The sequence below is a fragment of the Bombina bombina genome, chromosome 1 (genome assembly GCF_027579735.1).
Source record: "Bombina bombina isolate aBomBom1 chromosome 1, aBomBom1.pri, whole genome shotgun sequence".
Lineage (NCBI taxonomy): Eukaryota > Metazoa > Chordata > Amphibia > Anura > Bombinatoridae > Bombina > Bombina bombina.
This window is the reverse complement of record NC_069499.1, coordinates 37,024,649-37,042,727: the sequence shown is the minus strand read 5'-3', so window position 1 is coordinate 37,042,727 and position 18,079 is coordinate 37,024,649. Positions and strand designations below refer to the sequence as shown.

The 18,079-nt window shown below is 39.4% G+C and overlaps 1 protein-coding gene across 1 annotated transcript in view; it reads left to right on the top strand.

Annotated features, from left to right (window-relative positions):
* LRRC9 (leucine rich repeat containing 9) overlaps positions 1 to 18,079 on the top strand; it is a 716,419-nt gene that overhangs the window by 639,580 nt on the left and 58,760 nt on the right. The gene's annotated exons all lie outside the window — the stretch shown is intronic.

Here is an 18,079-nt window from a genome sequence, read left to right as displayed (position 1 = left end):
GGTTTAAAAAGTTGTATCCTTTGCCAGTAGCTAAATTAGAGTTTTGGGAAAAAGTCCCTAAGGTTGATGGGGCTATTTCTACTCTTGCTAAACGTATTACTATTCCTATGGAAGATAGTACTTCTTTTAAGGATCCTTTAGATAGGAAAATGGAATCTTATCTAAGGAAATCTTATTTGCATTCTGGCTATATTCTCAGACCTGCCATTTCTATGGCTGATGTTGCAACTGCATCAACTTTTTGGTTGGATAGCTTATCACAACGGGAAAAAAATGCATAGCATTGTTCGTTTGCTTCAACATGCTAATCATTTTATCTGTGATGCTATTTTTGATATCATCAAGATTAATGTTAAATCTGTCTTTGGCTGTTTTAGCTAGAAGAGCTTTATGGCTCAAATCATGGAATGCTGACATGGTATCTAAATCTAGGTTACTATTTCTATCATTCCAGGGTAATAATTTGTTTGGTTCCCAGTTGGATTCTATTATTTCCACTATTACTGGGGGGGGAGTGAGTATTTTTCCCTCAAGATAAAAAGTCTAAGAGCAAATCTTAAAGGGACACTGAACCCAAATTTTTTCTTTTGTGATTCAGATAGAGCATGCAATTTTAAGCAACTTTCTAATTTACTCCTATTAGCAAATGTTCTTCATTCTCTTGGTATCTTTATTTGAAAAGCAAGAATGTAAGTTTAAATGCCGGCCCATTTTGGTGAACAACCTGGGTTGTTCTTGCTGATTGGTGGATACATTCATCCACCAAAAAACAAGTGCTGTCCAAGGTTCTGGACTTTCTTTTTCAAATAAAGATAGCAAGAGAACAAAGAAAAAATTGATAATAGGAGTAAATTAGAAAGTTGCTTAAAATTTCATGCTCTATCTGAATCATGAAAAAAAATGGGTTCAGTGTCCCTTTAAGCTTCTAATCGGTTTTGTTCCTTTCGTCAGAATAGAGAACAGAAAACCACTCCTTCCCCTAAGGACTCTGGCTCCAATTGGAAGCCATCCTTGAGTTGGAATAAATCCAAGCCTTATAAGAAACCAAAGCCAGCCCCCAAGACTGCATGAAGATGCGGCCCTAAATCCAGTTCTGCTGGTGGGGGGCAGATTGAAATTTCTTCAAGACTTTTGGGCAGGTTCTGTTCAGGGGTATCGAATAGGTTTCAGAATAAGACCTCCTGTTAGACGATTTTTCTCTCTCACTTTCCAACAAATCCTGTTAAAGCTCAGGCCTTTCTGAAGTGTGTTTTAGATCTAGAGCTTTCAGGAGTAATTGTACCAGTTCCAATTCTGGAACAGGGTCTGGGTTTTTATTCAAATCTATTCGTTGTCCCGAAGAAGGAAAATTCTTTCAGACCAGTTCTGGATCTGAAGTTTTTGAATCAATTTGTAAGGGTCCCAACTTTTAAGATGGTGACTATAAGGACTATTCTGCCTTTTGTTCAGCAAGGTCATAACATGTCTTGAGTGGACTTACAGGATGCATATCTTCACATTCTGATTCATCCAGACTACTATCGGTTTCTGAGATTCTCTTTTCTAAACAAGCATTACCAATTTGTTGCTCTTCAATTTGGCCTAGCAACAGCTCCAATAATGTTTTCAAAGGTTCTCGGTAACCCTTCGATCTGTAATCAGAGAGCAGGGTATTGCGGTGTTTCCTTATTTGGACGATATCTTGGTACTGGCTCAATCTTTTCATTTAGCAGAATCTCACACGAATCAACTTGTTGTGTTTCTTCAGAGACATGGTTGGAGGATTGATTTACCAAAGAGTTCCTTGATTCCTCAGACAAGGGTCACCTTTTTAGGTTTCAAGATAGATTCAGTGTCCATGACTGTGTCTTTAACAGACAAGAGATGAATGAAATTGGTTTCTGCCTGTCGAAACCTTCAGTCTCGATCAATACCTTCAATTGCTATGTGCATGGAAGTTTTAGGTCTCATGACTGCAGCATCGGACATGATGCCCTTTGCTCGTTTTCATATGAGACCTCTGCAGCTTTGCATGCTGAATCAAAGGTGCAGGGATTATACTCGGATATCACAGTTGATATACTTAAATCCCAACATGCAATTCTCTCTGTCCTGGTGGTTGGACCATCATCGAATTCTTCAAGGGGCCTCTTTTGTTCGTCCTTCCTGGACTGTGATTTCCACAGATGCAAGTCTCACAGGTTGTGGAGCTGTCTTGGGGTCTCTGACAGAACAAGGAGTTTGGAATCCTCAAGAGGCGAGGTTAACAATCAATATTTTAGAACTCTGTTAAAGAGAGAATAATTCATTGGTTTTCAGACAGACTATATCACAACTGTGGCATATGTCAATTATCAGGGTGGGACTCTCAGTCCTTTAGCAATAAAAGAAGCATCTCGGATACTTGTCTGGGCGGAATCCAACTCTTGTCTAATTTCTGCGATACATATCCCAGGTGTAGACAATTGGGAAGCGGATTATCTCAATCATCAGTCTTTACATCCAGGGGAGTGATCTCTCCATCCAGATGTATTTTGTCAGATTGTACAGATGTGGGGTCTTCCAGAAATAGATCTGATGGCTTCTCATCTAAACAAGAAGCTTCCCAGGTACCTTTCCAGGTCCAGGGATCCTCAGGCGGAGATGGTGGGTGCGTTAGCAGTTCCTTGGTTTTACCAACCTGCTTACATTTTTCTGCCTCTAGTTCTTCTTCCAAGAGTCATCTCCAAGATCATAATTGAACAATTGCATTTGTTTCTGATAGCACCAGCATGGCCTCACATGTTTTGGTATGCGGATCTTGTCCGGATGTCTAGTTGTCAACCTTGGCCACTTCCTTTAAAGACAGACCTACTGTCTCAAGGGCTGTTTTTCCATCAGGATCTCAAATCGCTAAATTTACTGCTACAGGTTTGTAAGTCTGTTTCAAGGAAGATTTATTATCGGGTTTGGAAAACCTATATTTCATGGTGTTTTTCTCATAAATTCTCTTGGCATTCTTTTAGAATTCCTAGAATTTTACAGTTTCTTCAGGACAGTTTGGATAAAGTAGTTTGAAGGGACAAATCTCTGCTCTTTCTGTTTTATTTCATAGAAAGATTGCTAAACTTCCTGATATTCACTGTTTTGTTCAGGCTTTGGTTTGTATCAAGCCTGTTATTAATTCAATCTCTCCTCCTTGGAGTCTTAATTTGGTTTTGAAGGCTTTACAGGCTCCTTTTGAGCCTATGCATTCTTTGGATATTTAACTACTTTCTTGGAAAGTGTTGTTCCTTTTGGCTATCTCTTCAGCTAGAAGAGTTTCTGAATTTTCTGCTCTCTCTTGTGAATCTCCTTTTCTGATTTCTTTCATGTAATTAGCAAGAGTCCATGAGCTAGTGACGTATGGGATATACATTCCTACCAGGAGGGACAAAGTTTCGCAAACCTCAAAATGCCTATAAATACACCCCTCACCACACCCACAATTCAGTTTTACAAACTTTGCCTCCCATGGAGGTGGTGAAGTAAGTTTGTTCTAGATTCTACGTTGATATGCGCTTCGCAGCAGGCTGAAGCCCGGTTTTCCTCTCAGAGTGCAGTGAATGTCAGAGGGATGTGAAGAGAGTATTGCCTATTTGAATACAATGGTCTTCCTCTAGGGGATCTATTTCATAGGTTCTCTGTTATCGGTCGTAGAGATTTCTTCTCCTATCTCCCTTTTCAGATCGACGATATACTCTTATGTACCATTACCTCTACTGATTCTCGTTTCAGTACTGGTTTGGCTATCTACTATATGTAGATGAGTGTCTTAGGGTAAGTAAGTCTTATTTTATTTATGACACTCTAAGCTATGGTTGGGCACTTTATATGTAAAGCTCTAAATATATGTGTTTAAACTTATATTTGCCATGATTCAGGATAATCAGTATTCCTTCATTCAGACTGTCAGTTTCATTATTTGGGATAATGCATATGAATAAATAATTTTTTTCTTATCTTAAAAATATTCATTTGACTTCTTTCCCTGTGGGCTGTTAGGCTCGCGGGGGCAGAAAATGCTTCAATTTATTGCGTCATTCTTGGCGCAAACTTTTTTGGCGCAAAATTCTGTCATTTACGACGCCATAGTTGACGCCGGAAGTTTGTTCGTGGTTGCGTCATTTTTTGACGTATGTGAGTTAGACTTTTTTTGCGCCAAAAAATGTGGGCTTCGTTTTTAACGTCAGAGGATGTGGCGCCAAAAAATATGGGCGTTGTATTTGGCACCAATAATGTGGGCGTCGTACTTGGCGCCAAAAAATGTGGGCGTCATTCTGGTCTCCACCTTTTTTCACATTATTTAAGTCTCACTTTTTTATTGCTTCTGGTTGCTAGAGGCTTGTTTATTTTGCATCTTTTCCTATTCCTGAAACTGTCATTTAAGGAATTTGATAATTTTGCTTTATATGTTGTTTTTTCTATTACATATTGCAAGATGTCACAACCTGACCCTGGATCAGAATCTACTTCTAGAAAGATGCTGCCTGATGCTGGTTCTACCAAAGTTAACTGCATTTGTTGTAAACTTTTGGTAACTGTTCCTCCGGCTGTAGTTTGTGTTAGTTGTCATGATAAACTTTCTAACGCAGATAGTGTCTCCATTAGTAATAATCCTTTATCTGTTGTTTTTCCTTCAACATCTAATGTTCAGGATGTCCCTGTTAATGTAAAAGAATTTGTTTCTAATTCTATTAGGAAGGCTCTGTCTGTTATTCCTCCTTCCAGTAAACATAAAAGGTCTTTTAAAACTTCTCATATTTCAGATTAATTTTTAAGTGACCGCCATCATTCTGACATATCTGTTTCTGATGAGGATCTATCTGGTTCAGAAGATTCTGCTTCAGTTATTGACACAGATAAATCTTCATATTTATTTAAGATGGAGTTTATTCGTTTTTTACTTAAAGAAGTGTTGATTGCAATAGATATGGAAGAGTCTAGTCCTCTTGATACTAACAGGCCCATTTATCAAGCTCCGTACGGAGCTTGAAGGGCCGTGTTTCTGGCGAGTCTTCAGACTCACCAGAAACACAACTTATGAAGCAGCGGTCTAAAGACCGCAGTGTCGGATCAGGTCCGCAAGCCCTTTGATAAATGGGCCCCTATATCTACTAAGCGTTTAAATTCAGTTTTTAAACCTCATGTAGTTATTCCAGAAGTTTTTCCAGTTCCTGATGCTATTTCTGAAGTAATTTCTAGTGAATGGAATTGTCTGGGTACTTCATTTACTCCTTCTCCAAGGTTTAAGAAATTTTACCCTGTGCCATCTGATAGATTAGAATTTTGGGACAAAATCCCTAAAGTTGATGGGGCTATCTCTACTCTTGCTAAACGTACTACTATTCCTACGGCGGATTGTATTTCCTTTAAGGATCCTTTAGATAGGAAGCTTGAATCCTTTCTAAGGAGAGCTTATTTATGTTCAGGTAATATTCTTAGACCTGCTATTTCTTTGGCTGATGTTGCTGCAGCTTCCACTTTCTGGTTGGAGGCTTTAGCGCAACAAGTGTCAGACCATAATGCTTATAGCATTGTTAAACTTCTTCAACATGCTAATAACTTTATTTGTGATGCCATTTTTGATATCATTAGAATTGATGTCAGGTATATGTCTTTAGCTATTTTAGCTAGAAGAGCTTTATGGCTTAAATCTTGGAATGCAGATATGACTTCTAAGTCAACTTTGCTTTCTCTTTCTTTCCAAGGTAATAAATTATTTGGTTCACAGTTGGATTCTATAATTTCAACTGTTACTGGGGGGAAAGGAACCTTTTTGCCTCAGGACAAGAAATCTAAAGGTAAATATAGGGCTTCTAATCGTTTTTGTTCCTTTCGTCAGAATAAGGAACAGAAGCCTGACCCTTCCCCTAAAGGAATGGTTTCCGTTTGGAAACCTTCTCCAGTCTGGAATAAATCCAAGCCTTTTAGAAAGTCAAAACCAGCTCCCAAATCTGCATGAAGGTGCGGCCCTCATTACAGCACAGCTGGTAGAGGGCAGGTTACGATTTTTCAAAGATATTTGGATCAATTCGATTCACAGTCTTTGGATTCAGAACATTGTTTCACAAGGGTACAGAATAGGTTTCAAGGTAAGGCCGCCTGTGAGAAGATTTTTTCTCTCACGCATTCCAGTAAACCCAGTGAAGGCTCAGGCATTTCTGAAATGTGTTTCAGACCTAGAGTTGGCTGGGGTAATTGTGCCAGTTCCAGTTCTGGAACTGGGTCTGGGGTTTTACTCAAATCTATTCATTGTACCAAAGAAGGAGAATTCCTTCAGACCAGTTCTGGATCTAAAAATATTGAATCGTTATGTAAGGATACCAACATTCAAAATGGTGACTATAAGGACTATTCTGCCTTTTGTTCAGCAAGGGCATTATATGTCTACAATAGACTTACAGGATGCATATCTTCATATTCCAATTCATCCAGATCACTATCAGTTCCTGAGATTCTCTTTTCTAGACAAGCATTACCAGTTTGTTGCCCTTCCGTATGGCCTAGCAACAGCTCCAAAGGATCTCGGTGCCCTTCTCTCTGTAATAAGAGAGCAGGGTATTGCGGTATTTCCTTATTTGGACGATATCTTGGTACTTGCTCAGTCTTTACATTCTGCAGAATCTCATACGAATCAACTTGTGTTGTTTCTTCAAAGACATGGTTGGAGGATCAATTTACCAAATAGTTCCTTGATTCCTCAGACAAAGGTAACCTTTTTGGGTTTTCAAATAGATTCAGTGTCCATGATTTTGTCTCTAACAGAAAAGAGACGTCTGAAGTTGGTTTCAGCTTGTCGAAACCTTCAGTCTCCATCATTCCCTTCGGTAGCTTTGTGCATGGAAATTCTAGGTCTCATGACTGCTGCATTGGACGCGATCCCCTTTGCTCGCTTTCACATGAGACCTCTCCAGCTTTGTATGCTGAACCAGTGGTGCAGGGATTATACAAAGATATCACAATTAATATCCTTAAATCCCAATGTTCGATCTTCTCTGACTTGGTGGTTGAATCACCATCGTCTAATTCAAGGGGCCTCTTTTGTTCGTCCAACGTGGACTGTGATCTCAACAGATGCGAGTCTTTCAGGTTGGGGAGCTGTATGGGGATCTCTGACAGCGCAGGGGGTTTGGGAATTTCAGGAGGCAAAATTACCAATAAACATTTTGGAACTCCGTGCGATTTTCAGAGCTCTTCAGTTCTGGCCTCTTCTGAAGAGAATCATTTATTTGTTTTCAGACAGACAATGTCACAACCGTGGCGTATGTCAATCATCAAGGTGGGACTCACAGTCCTCAGGCTATGAAAGAAGTATCTCGGATACTTGTATGGGCGGAATCCAGCTCCTGTCTAATTTCTGCGGTTCACATCCCAGGTGTAGACAATTGGGAAGCGGATTATCTCAGTCGCTAGACGTTACATCCGGGGGAATGGTCTCTTCACCCAGAGGTATTTCTTCAGATTGTTCAAATCTGGGGACTTCCAGAAATAGATCTGATGGCCTCTCATCTAAACAAGAAACTTCCCAGGTATCTGTCCAGATCCAGGGATCCTCAGGCAGAAGCAGTGGACGCGTTGTCTCTTCCTTGGAATTATCAACCTGCTTATATCTTTCCGCCCATAGTTCTTCTTCCAAAAGTGATTTCCAAAATTCTAATGGAACGTTCGTTTGTATTGCTGGTGGCTCCAGCATGGCCTCACAGGTTTTGGTATGCGGATCTCGTTCGGATGGCAAGTTGCCAACCTTGGACATTTCCGTTAAGGCCAGACCTTCTATCTCAAGGCCCATTTTTCCATCAGGATCTCAAATCATTAAATTTGAAGGTATGGAGATTGAACGCTTGATTCTTAGTCATAGAGGTTTCTCTGACTCAGTGATTAATACTATGATACAGGCTCGTAAGTCTGTGTCTAGAAAGATTTATTACCGAGTCTGGAAGACTTACATTTCTTGGTGTTCTTCTCATAAATTCTCTTGGCATTCTTTTAGAATTCCTAGGATTTTACAGTTTCTTCAGGATGGTTTGGATAAGGGTTTGTCTGCAAGCTCTTTGAAAGGTCAAATCTCTGCTCTTTCTGTTCTTTTTCACAGAAAGATTGCTAATCATCCTGATATTCATTGTTTTGTACAGGCTTTGGTTCGTATCAAGCCTGTCATTAAGTCAATCTCTCCTCCTTGGAGTCTTAATTTGGTTCTGAGGGCTTTACAGGCTCCTCCGTTTGAACCTATGCATTCTCTGGATATTAAATTACTTTCTTTGAAAGTGTTGTTCCTTTTGGCCATCTCTTCTGCTAGAAGAGTTTCTGAGTTATCTGCTCTTTCTTGTGAATCTCCTTTTCTGATTTTTCATCAGGATAAGGCGGTGTTGCGGACTTCATTTAAATTTTTACCTAAGGTTGTGAATTCTAACAACATTAGTAGAGAAATTGTTGTCCCTTCATTGTGTCCTAATCTAAAGAATTCTATGGAGAGATCTTTACATTCTTTGGATGTAGTAAGAGCTTTGAAATATTATGTTGAAGCTATTAAAGGTTTTAGAAAGACTTCTAGTCTATTTGTTATCTTTTCTGGTTCCAGGAAAGGTCAGAAGGCTTCTGCCATTTCCTTGGCATCTTGGTTAAAGTCTTTGATTCATCATGCTTATGTAGAGTCGGGTAAGTCCCCGCCTCAAAGGATAACGGCTCATTCTACTAGGTCAGTTTCTACTTCCTGGGCTTTTAGGAATAAAGCTTCTGTTGATCAGATTTGCAAAGCAGCAACTTGGTCGTCTTTGCATACTTTTACTAAATTCTACCATTTTGATGTTTTTCTTCTTCTGAAGCAGTTTTTGGTAGAAAAGTACTTCAGGCAGCTGTTTCAGTTTGATTCTTCTGCTTATAATTTCATTTTTTTTCATTATAAGATTAAAACTTTTTGATTTGGGTTGTGGATTATTTTTTCAGCGGAATTGGCTGTCTTTATTTTATCCCTCCCTCTCTAGTGACTCTAGCGTGGAAGTTCCACATCTTGGGTATCTGCTATCCCATACGTCACTAGCTCATTTACTCTTGCTAATTACATGAAAGAAAACATAATTTACGTAAGAACTTACCTGATAAATTCATTTATTTCATATTGGCAAGAGTCCATGAGGCCCACCCTTTTTGTGGTAGTTATGATTTTTTTGTATAAAGCACAATTATTCCAATTCCTTATTTTTGATGCTTTCGCTCCTTTCTTATCACCCCACTTCTTGGCTATTCGTTAAACTGAATTGTGGGTGTGGTGAGGGGTGTATTTATAGGCATTTTGAGGTTTGGGAAACTTTGCCCCTCCTGGTAGGAATGTATATCCCATACGTCACTAGCTCATGGACTCTTGCTAATATGAAAGAAATGAATTTATCAGGTAAGTTCTTACATAAATTATGTTTTTTCATCAGGATAAGACTAAGGTTGTGAAATTGAACAACATTAATAGGGAAATTGTTGTTCGTTCCTTGTGTCCTAATCCTAAGAATACTCTTGAAAGATCTTTACATTCTTTGGATGTTGTAAGAGCTTTGAAATATTATGTCAAAGCTACTAAAGATTTCAGGAAGACTTCTAGTTTATTTGTTGTTTTTTCTTGTCCTAGGAAAGGTCAGAAAGCCTCTGCCATCTCTTTGGCATTTTGGTTAAAGCTTTTGATTCAATAGGCTTATTTGGAGGCAGGACAGTCTCTGTCTCTGAGATTTAAAACTCATTCTACTAGATTAGTTGCCACTTCTTGGGCTTTTAAGAATGAAGCTTTAGTTGATCAGATTTGCAAAACAGCAACTTGGTCTTCTTTGCATACATTTACTAAATTTTACCATTTTGATTTATTTGCTTCTTCTGAAGCAGTATTTGGTAGAAAAGTTCTTCAGGCAGCTGTCTGTTTGATTCTTCTGCTTATGATTTAAGTTTTTTTCTTGAAACTTATGTGAAATTTATGAGAAAGACTTATTTTTTTTTTAGCGGACTCTTCTGTGGACTTCCACATCTTGGGTATATCTATCCCATACGTCACTAGCTCATGGACTCTTGCCAATTACATGAAAGAAAACATAATTTATGTAGGAACTTACCTGATAAATTCATTTCTTTCATATTGGCTCGAGTCCATGAGGCCCACCCTTTTTATGGTGGTTATGATTTTTGTATAAAAGCACAATTATTTTTCCAGTTCCTCTTTTTGTATGCTTTTTTACTACTTATTTTATCACCCCACTACTTGGCTATTCGTTAAACTGAATTGTGGGTGTGGTGAAGGGTGTATTTTTAAGCATTTTGAGGTTTGGGAAACTTTGCCCCTCCTGGTAGGATTGTATATCCCATACGTCACTAGCTCATGGACTCTTGCCAATATGAAAGAAATAAATTTATCAGGTAAGTTCTTACATAAATTATGTTTTTCCTAATTTGATACTTTTGCCTCGGCTGAGGCTTCTTTTGGGAGAAAGGTTCTTCAAGCGGTGGTGACTTCTGTTTAGTCCCTCCCTATTTATCCATGTCCTCTAGCTTGGGTATTGGTTCCCAACAGTACTTATAAGTATATTTTTGGAAATTTTTATGTCTTAATACTATTGGAGCTAAAGTAGTATAATAAGGCAGAGAAGAGAAGAAATAATACTAGCTTGCTCTTAGTAGATTCTGTAAAGCAGTGTTTAACTCTGTAAGGCTTACTAAGATGAACTAGAAAGATGTAAATTAGTTATTTTTGAAATCAAGGTTTGATAAAACCTAGGTAGCGGAGTAGTAATATGGTGTAGGGTTTATCCCCAATATACAAATATAAGAGGCATAATAGGAGGTTATACCCAATTGAAAGATTTCAGCTTCTACTGGACTACATAACAAATTGACTTCGCTGGTAGAGGGGGGGGGGGGGTTGTAGTACTTAAAGGGCCACTTCTGCACCCTACAAATATATTAAATATGATGCAAGCAACACTATTTCTTATATATTGTGAAGAAGTTGTCCCATACACAGTAAATTTAAATGATCTAGTAACGACATAGGTCAGCGCAACCTGCATTATTATATATCTTAAACTATAAGCCTATCTTATTATCATTTAATATGGATTTGACTACAGCATTTATATCTGATATTAACAGCTATAGCTGAATATGACAGAGTTTGCAGCCACTGACACTGTGTTTAGTATATTACCTGAAAACTAGGCAACCACCTCATAATTAGGTGTTTGTCATTGCTGTGTTTAATCCATTCCTGCTTTAGGATACTGAAAGGACTTATTTGCTGCGTTACAGAGTTAAGGAGAATAAAACAAGTACATATTAAATATACAGAAAAACAGTATTGTCATTTCAAGCAGAAAATTAACTAGGTCTTACAATGGATAGAGATACAGTTAACATAATTTGACAAAGTACCACTAAACTATCTCACACTAGAGCGTCTCATTGAGTTTAAAAGAGGGTCAGTTAAGCTAGGTCCCTAGGTGTAATAATGTCTGTCTTGAAGAGAGGCCAGAGTCCTATTCAGACATAATAATAATAGTGTTTTTTGTCTTTGGAAAATCTAACTATTAGTTTAGATCCCTTACACGCTGCTGCCCCAGCAGCTGAAAGCATGGTATCAGCCCACTCAACTATCATATATAAAAGGAGAGGCACAGATTTATAAAGTATAGAGAAACTCTGTTCCCTACACAAAACTGCCACAGTATATATTAAATAACTCAACAAAACACTCTCAACATAACAAGTTTTCCTCCCATATTAGACCAGCGATGTGACTACTGTACTTCTCAGAAAATATTGGGTAAAGGGTAACAAAAAACATTCACAAAAATTGAACCTTCAACAGTAATAGAGAAAATATAGTTACAGGGGAGAGGGCAAGGGTGCCTTCCTACCGCAGGATAAACAGAACAAGTCTAAGGGACAAAGTTTTCATTTTCGTTCCTTTCGTTCTGATAAATCCCAACGACAGCAGCCCTCCGCTAAGCCCGATCAAACCAAGAGTACTTGGAAGCTGGCTTGGTCCTGGAGTAAATCCAAGCAGAGCAAGAAGCCCGCCGAGACTAAATCGGCATGAAGGGGCGGCCCCCAATTCGGCGCTGGATTGTGTAGGGGCAGACTTTCACTCTTTTCAGAAGCTAGGATCAGGGATGTGCAAGATCCATGGGTCCTGGAGGTCATAGCTCAGGGATACAAGATCGGTTTCAGCTCTCATCCACCCAAGGGCAGATTTCTCCTCTCAAGTCTGTCTTTCAGACCAGTAAAGAGGGAAGCCTTTCTGGGGTGCGTGCGGGATCTGTCCTTCTTAGGGGTCATTGTCCCGGTTCCTATCACAGAAAGAGGTTTGGGATACTATATAAACCTTTTCTTGGTCCCAAAGAAGGAGGGAACTTTTCACCCAATCCTGGACCTAAAGTGCTTAAACAAATTTCTAAACGCCCCCTCATTCAAGATGGAGACGATAAGGTCCATCCTTCCCTTAGTTCAGGAAGGACAGTTCATGACCACTATAGATCTGAAGGATGCTTACCTTCACATTCCAATCCACAAGGATCACTTTCAGTTCCTAAAGTTTGCATTCCTGGATTAGCACTTCCAGTTCATTGCACTTCCGTTTGGTCTAGCTACTGCTCCAATAATTTTTACGAAGGTTCTAGGTGCTCTTCTAGCTGTTGCTAGAACCTGGGGTATAGCAGTAGCTCCCTACTTGGACAAAATTCTGGTATAAGCACCATCTTTTCGTCATTTGGAATCTCTTCTCTCTCTTCTTCGAGCTCATAGATGGAAGATAAACCTAGAAAAGAGTTATCTTATTCCATGCACCAGGGTAGAATTCCTGGGTATTATATTATACTCCATATCCATGAGGATATTTCTAACAGACCAGAGGCGTTGCAAACTTGCTTCGGCATCTCTTGCCCTCCGTACCTCCTTAAGGCCCTCTGTGGATCAGTATATTTAGGTAATTGGTCTCATGGTGTCCAGCATGGACATCATTCCCTTTGCCAGGTTCCTTCTCAGACCGCTGCAACTGTGCATGCTGAAGCAGTGGAACGGCAATCATTCGGATCTGTCTCAACAGATCTCTCTGGACAACCGGTCGAGAGAATCGCTCTCTTGGTGGCTCTGTCAATATCATCTGTCCAGAGGGACATCCTTCTTAAGATCATCCTGGGAGATTGTGACTACAGATGAAAGTCTATCAGGAGGAATGCTCCCTGCCAATTAAACATTCTGTAACTTCGAGCATTCTTCAATACTGTTAAGGGTTGGCCCCTTCTGGGTTCGTCCCGGTTTATCAAATTCCAATCAGACAATATAACCTTGGTGGCTTAAATCAACCATCAGGGGGGAATGAGAAGCTCCTTAGCAATGAGGGAGGTATCTCGAAATTCTGGAGCGATCCACATTCTGGGTGTGGACAACTGGGAAGCAGATTTTCTCAGCAGACAATCCTTTCATCCGGGGGAATGGTCTCTCCATCCCAAAGTGTTTGCAGAGATATGCAACAAGTGGGGGAGATAGATCTCATGGCGTCTCGTTTCAATACCAAGCTACCCAGATATGGGTCGAGGTCCAGGGATCCTCAGGGGGAGCTAATAGATGCATTAGCAGTGCCTTGGAGGCTCAATCTAAATGACCTTTTCCCGCGGTTACCACTTCTTCCTCGTGTAGTGGCCCGCATCAAGCAGGAGCAGGCATCAGTGATACTGATTACTCCATTGCCAAAATCTAGATTCTCAGAGGCTGACTGTGTAGAGATTGAACACTTAGTCCTAGCCAAGAGAGGTTTTTCTTCTACAAGATACGACAAGTCCACTGATTCATCCTTTACTTGTGGGATATTATCCTCCTGCTAATAGGAAGTGGCAAAGAGCACCACAGCAGAGCTGTCTATATAGCTCCTCCCTTGACTCCACCACCCAGTCATTCTCTTTGCCTACACTAAGTAATAGGAAAGGTAAAGCAAGACTTTTTTATTTTAAATGGTACCGGTGAGTGCTATTTTTTCCCAGGCAGCAGATGGATGAAGATTTCTGCCTGGAGACTGATGATCTTAGCAGTTGTCACTAAGATCCAGAGTAGTTCCCACAGAATGGCTAAGGAGTACTTAAGAAACTTCAGTGTGAGGAACGTTTTTCATGCTACAAGCATTGAGGTATGTTCAGTCATTTTTTTCTGGAGAGACTGTGTTATTTCAGAATTGTCTGACAGTATCCCCATGAGGGAAGGGGTAAGCAGTAATCCTAATGTGAAAGAGAAGGGTATTACTGGACCTGTATGTTGGGCTGTAAAAATGGTTGACACTGATGAAATAATGTTTGTGGGCAAACGATTCTTTGTTTGGAGGTAAATTAACATTTTTTGTGACAAACATTTTTATTTATAATGGCAATGGAGGGTGCACATGGCTTCTGTTAGACCTGGGTATATGAACCCACATGGCTAGGTTTTTAGACCGCTTTGTAGCGGTTCTTTTGCAAGGCTGTGAGACATTGAGGTAGATGGGCGGGGCCTATTTTCTTTCATGTAATTGGCAAGAGTCCATGAGCTAGTGACGTATGGGATATATAATCCTACCAGGAGGGGCAAAGTTTCCCAAACCTCAAAATGCCTATAAATACTCCCCCCACCACACCCACAATTCAGTTTTACAAACTTTGCCTCCTATGGAGGTGGTGAAGTAAGTTTGTGCTAGATTTCTACGTTGATATGCGCTTCTCAGCTTTTTTGAAGCCTGGTTCCTCTCAGAGTGCAGTGAATGACAGAGGGATGTGAAGGGAGTATTACCTATTGAATACAATGGTCATCCTAAGGTTGATCTATTTCATAGGTTCTCTGTTATCGGTCGTAGAGATTTATCTCCTACCTCCCTTTTCAGATCAACGATATACTCTTATATACCATTACCTCTGCTGATTCTCGTTTCAGTACTGGTTTGGCTATCTACTTTATGTAGATGAGTGTCTTTTGGTAAGTATGTTTCCTTTATTTAAGACACTCTCAGCTATGGTTTGGCACTTTATATTTAAAGTTCTAAATATATGTTTGTACTTATATTTGCCATGATTCAGGTTTATCAGTATATTTCCTTTTTGCAGACTGTCAGTTTCATATTTGGGAAATGCATATATAAAAAAAAAAAATCTTACCTGAATTTTTTAAATTGACTCTCTTTTCTAAATTGCGGGCTGTTAGGCTCGCAGGAGCGCAAAATGCTATAATTTATTGCGTCATTCTTGGCGCGAGAATTACGTTTGTTTACGCAAATTCGTCATTTCCGGCGTCTTAGTTGGCGCCGAGTTTTTTCACGTGGTTGTGTCATCTATGACGCTCGTGTTTGTTGCAGACGTTTTTGGCGGCAAAAAATATTTTGTCAGTTGTGGGCATCATACTTGGCGCCAAACTTTTGACATTATTTAAGTCTTCATTTCTTTTTGCTTCTGGTTTCCAGAGGCTTATTTTGTTTTGCATTTCTTTCCCATTCCTGAAACTGTCATATAAGGAAATTGATATTTTGCTTTATATGTTGTTTTTTCTCTTTCATTTGCAAGATATCTCAAAACTGGTCCTGTATCAGAAAATATTGTTGGATTCCTGCTGACTGATATCAGTCCTACCAAAGCTAAGTTAATTTATTTTAATTTTATGAATTTTTATCTTTAGCTATGGTTTGTAATAAGTTATCATGATAAACTTTTACATGCAGAGAAAGTGTCCATCAGTATTAATGCATTGTCTATTGCTATTCTTTTAACATCTAATGTACAAGATATGCCTGGGAATTTATAAGAATATTTTTCTGATTCTATTCAGAAGGCTTTGTCTGACATCCCGCCTTCTAATAAAATGTAAAGGTCTTTTTTAAACTTCTCATTTAGTTGATGAATTTTCAAATGACCGACAAGATACTGAATTATCCTTTTCTGATGAGGATTTATCTGATTCAGAATATCCTTCATCAGATATTGACACTAAGAAATCTACTTTTTTATTTTTAAATGGAGTACATTCGTTCTTTGTTGAAAAAGTGTTGATTATATTGGATATTGAGGAGACTAGTCCTCTTGATTTTAAGGCTAGCTAACATTTAAATTCTGTTTATTAACCTCCTGTGGTTACTTCAGAGTTTTTTTCCAGTACCTAATACTAGGGAATGGAATAGGCCTGGTACTTCTTTTATTCCTTCTTTAAGGTTTTAAAAATTGTATCCTTTGCCAGCAGTTAGTTTGGAGTTTTGGGAAAAGATCCCCAAAGTTAATGGGGCTATCTCTACTCTTGCTAAACGTACTACTATTCCTATGGAAAATAGTATTTATTTTAAAGATCCTTCAGATGGGAAACTTGTATCTTATCTAAGGAAAATTAATTTATTTTCAGGTCCTTTTCTTAGGCCTGCAATTTCTTTGGCTGATGTTGCAGCTGTTTCATCTTTTTTGGAAACTTTAGCGCAACAAGTGTTGGATTATTATTTGTTTAGCATTGTTAACTTGATTCAACATGCTAATAATTTCATCTGTGATGCCATTTTCTCTTGTAAGGTGTATCCAGTCCACGGATCATCCGTTACTTGTGGGATATTCTCCTTCCCAACAGGAAGTTGCAAGAGGATCACCCACAGCAGAGCTGTCTATATAGCTCCTCCTCTAACTGCCATATCCAGTCATTCTCTTGCAACTCTCGACAAGCATGGAATGTGTAAAAGAGAAGTGGTGAAACGTAGTTGTTTTTTTCTTCAATCAAAAGTTTGTTATTTTTAAATGGTACCGGAGTTGTACTATTTTTGTCCCAGGCAGAAAATAGAAGAAGAATCTGCCTGTGTTCTCTATGATCTTAGCAGGTTGTAACTAAGATCCATTGCTGTTCTCACACATAACTGAAGAGAGAGGTAACTTCAGCTGGGGAATGGCGTGCAGGTTATCCTGCTATGAGGTATGTGCAGTTAAAAAAATTTCTAGAGATGTAAAGGCTAGAAAATGCTGCTGTTACCAGATTTATGTAGGGTAAGCCTTAATACAGTCATTTAATAGCGACTGGTATCATCATATTCCTGTCATATATATAACGTTTGCTGGAAGTGTTTAAACGTTTTTATATATGCTTTGGCCTAGTTTTTTTCCACATGGCTGGCGTAAATTTGCCTAGAAACAGTTTCCTTTGGCTTTCCACTGTTTAGACATGAGTGGGAGGGGCTTAATTAAGCGCTTTATTGCATGGTAACTTTTACAGAGTGATACATCCAGCTTTCCTCCAGGAGTCCCCTGAATGCTATAGGACCTCTCTAAAGGGCTCTTAGGCTTTCCAAAGTTGTTTGTTTGGGAAGGTAGGGCCACAGCAGAGCTGTGGCAGTTTGTTGTGACTGTTAAAAAAACTTCTATATCGTTTTTTTTATCCGTTTTTTGAACTAAGGGGTTAATCATCCATTTGCAAGTGGGTGCAATGCCCTGTTAGCCTATTATACACACTGTAAAAAATTTCGTTTGATTTACTACATTTTTTCACTGTTTTTCACATTCTGACCTTTTTTATTTTTCTTAAAGGCTATCTCGGGTCCATCTGTCCAAAGGTATGACCTTTCGCAGGCCAGATTGGACAATTGTAACGACAGATGCCAGCCTTCTAGGCTGGGGGGCAGTCTGGAACTCCCTGAAGGCTCAGGGATCGTGGACTCAGGAGGAGACACTCCTTCCAATAAACATTCTGGAACTAAGAGCGATATTCAATGCTCTTCAGGCTTGGACTCAGCTAGCGACAATGAGGTTCATCAGATTTCAGTCGGACAACATCACGACTGTGGCTTACATCAACCATCAAGGGGGAACAAGGAGTTCCCTAGCGATGTTAGAAGTGTCAAAGATAATTCGCTGGGCAGAGATTCACTCTTGCACCTATCAGCTATCCATATCCCAGGTGTTGGGAGCTGGGAGGCGGATTTTCTAAGTCGTCAGACTTTTCATCCAGGAGAGTGGGAACTCCATCCGGAGGTGTTTGCACAATTGATTCATTGTTGGGGCAAACCAGAACTGGATCTCATGGCGTCTAGCCAGAACGCCAAACTTCCTTGTTACGGATCCAGGTCCAGGGATCC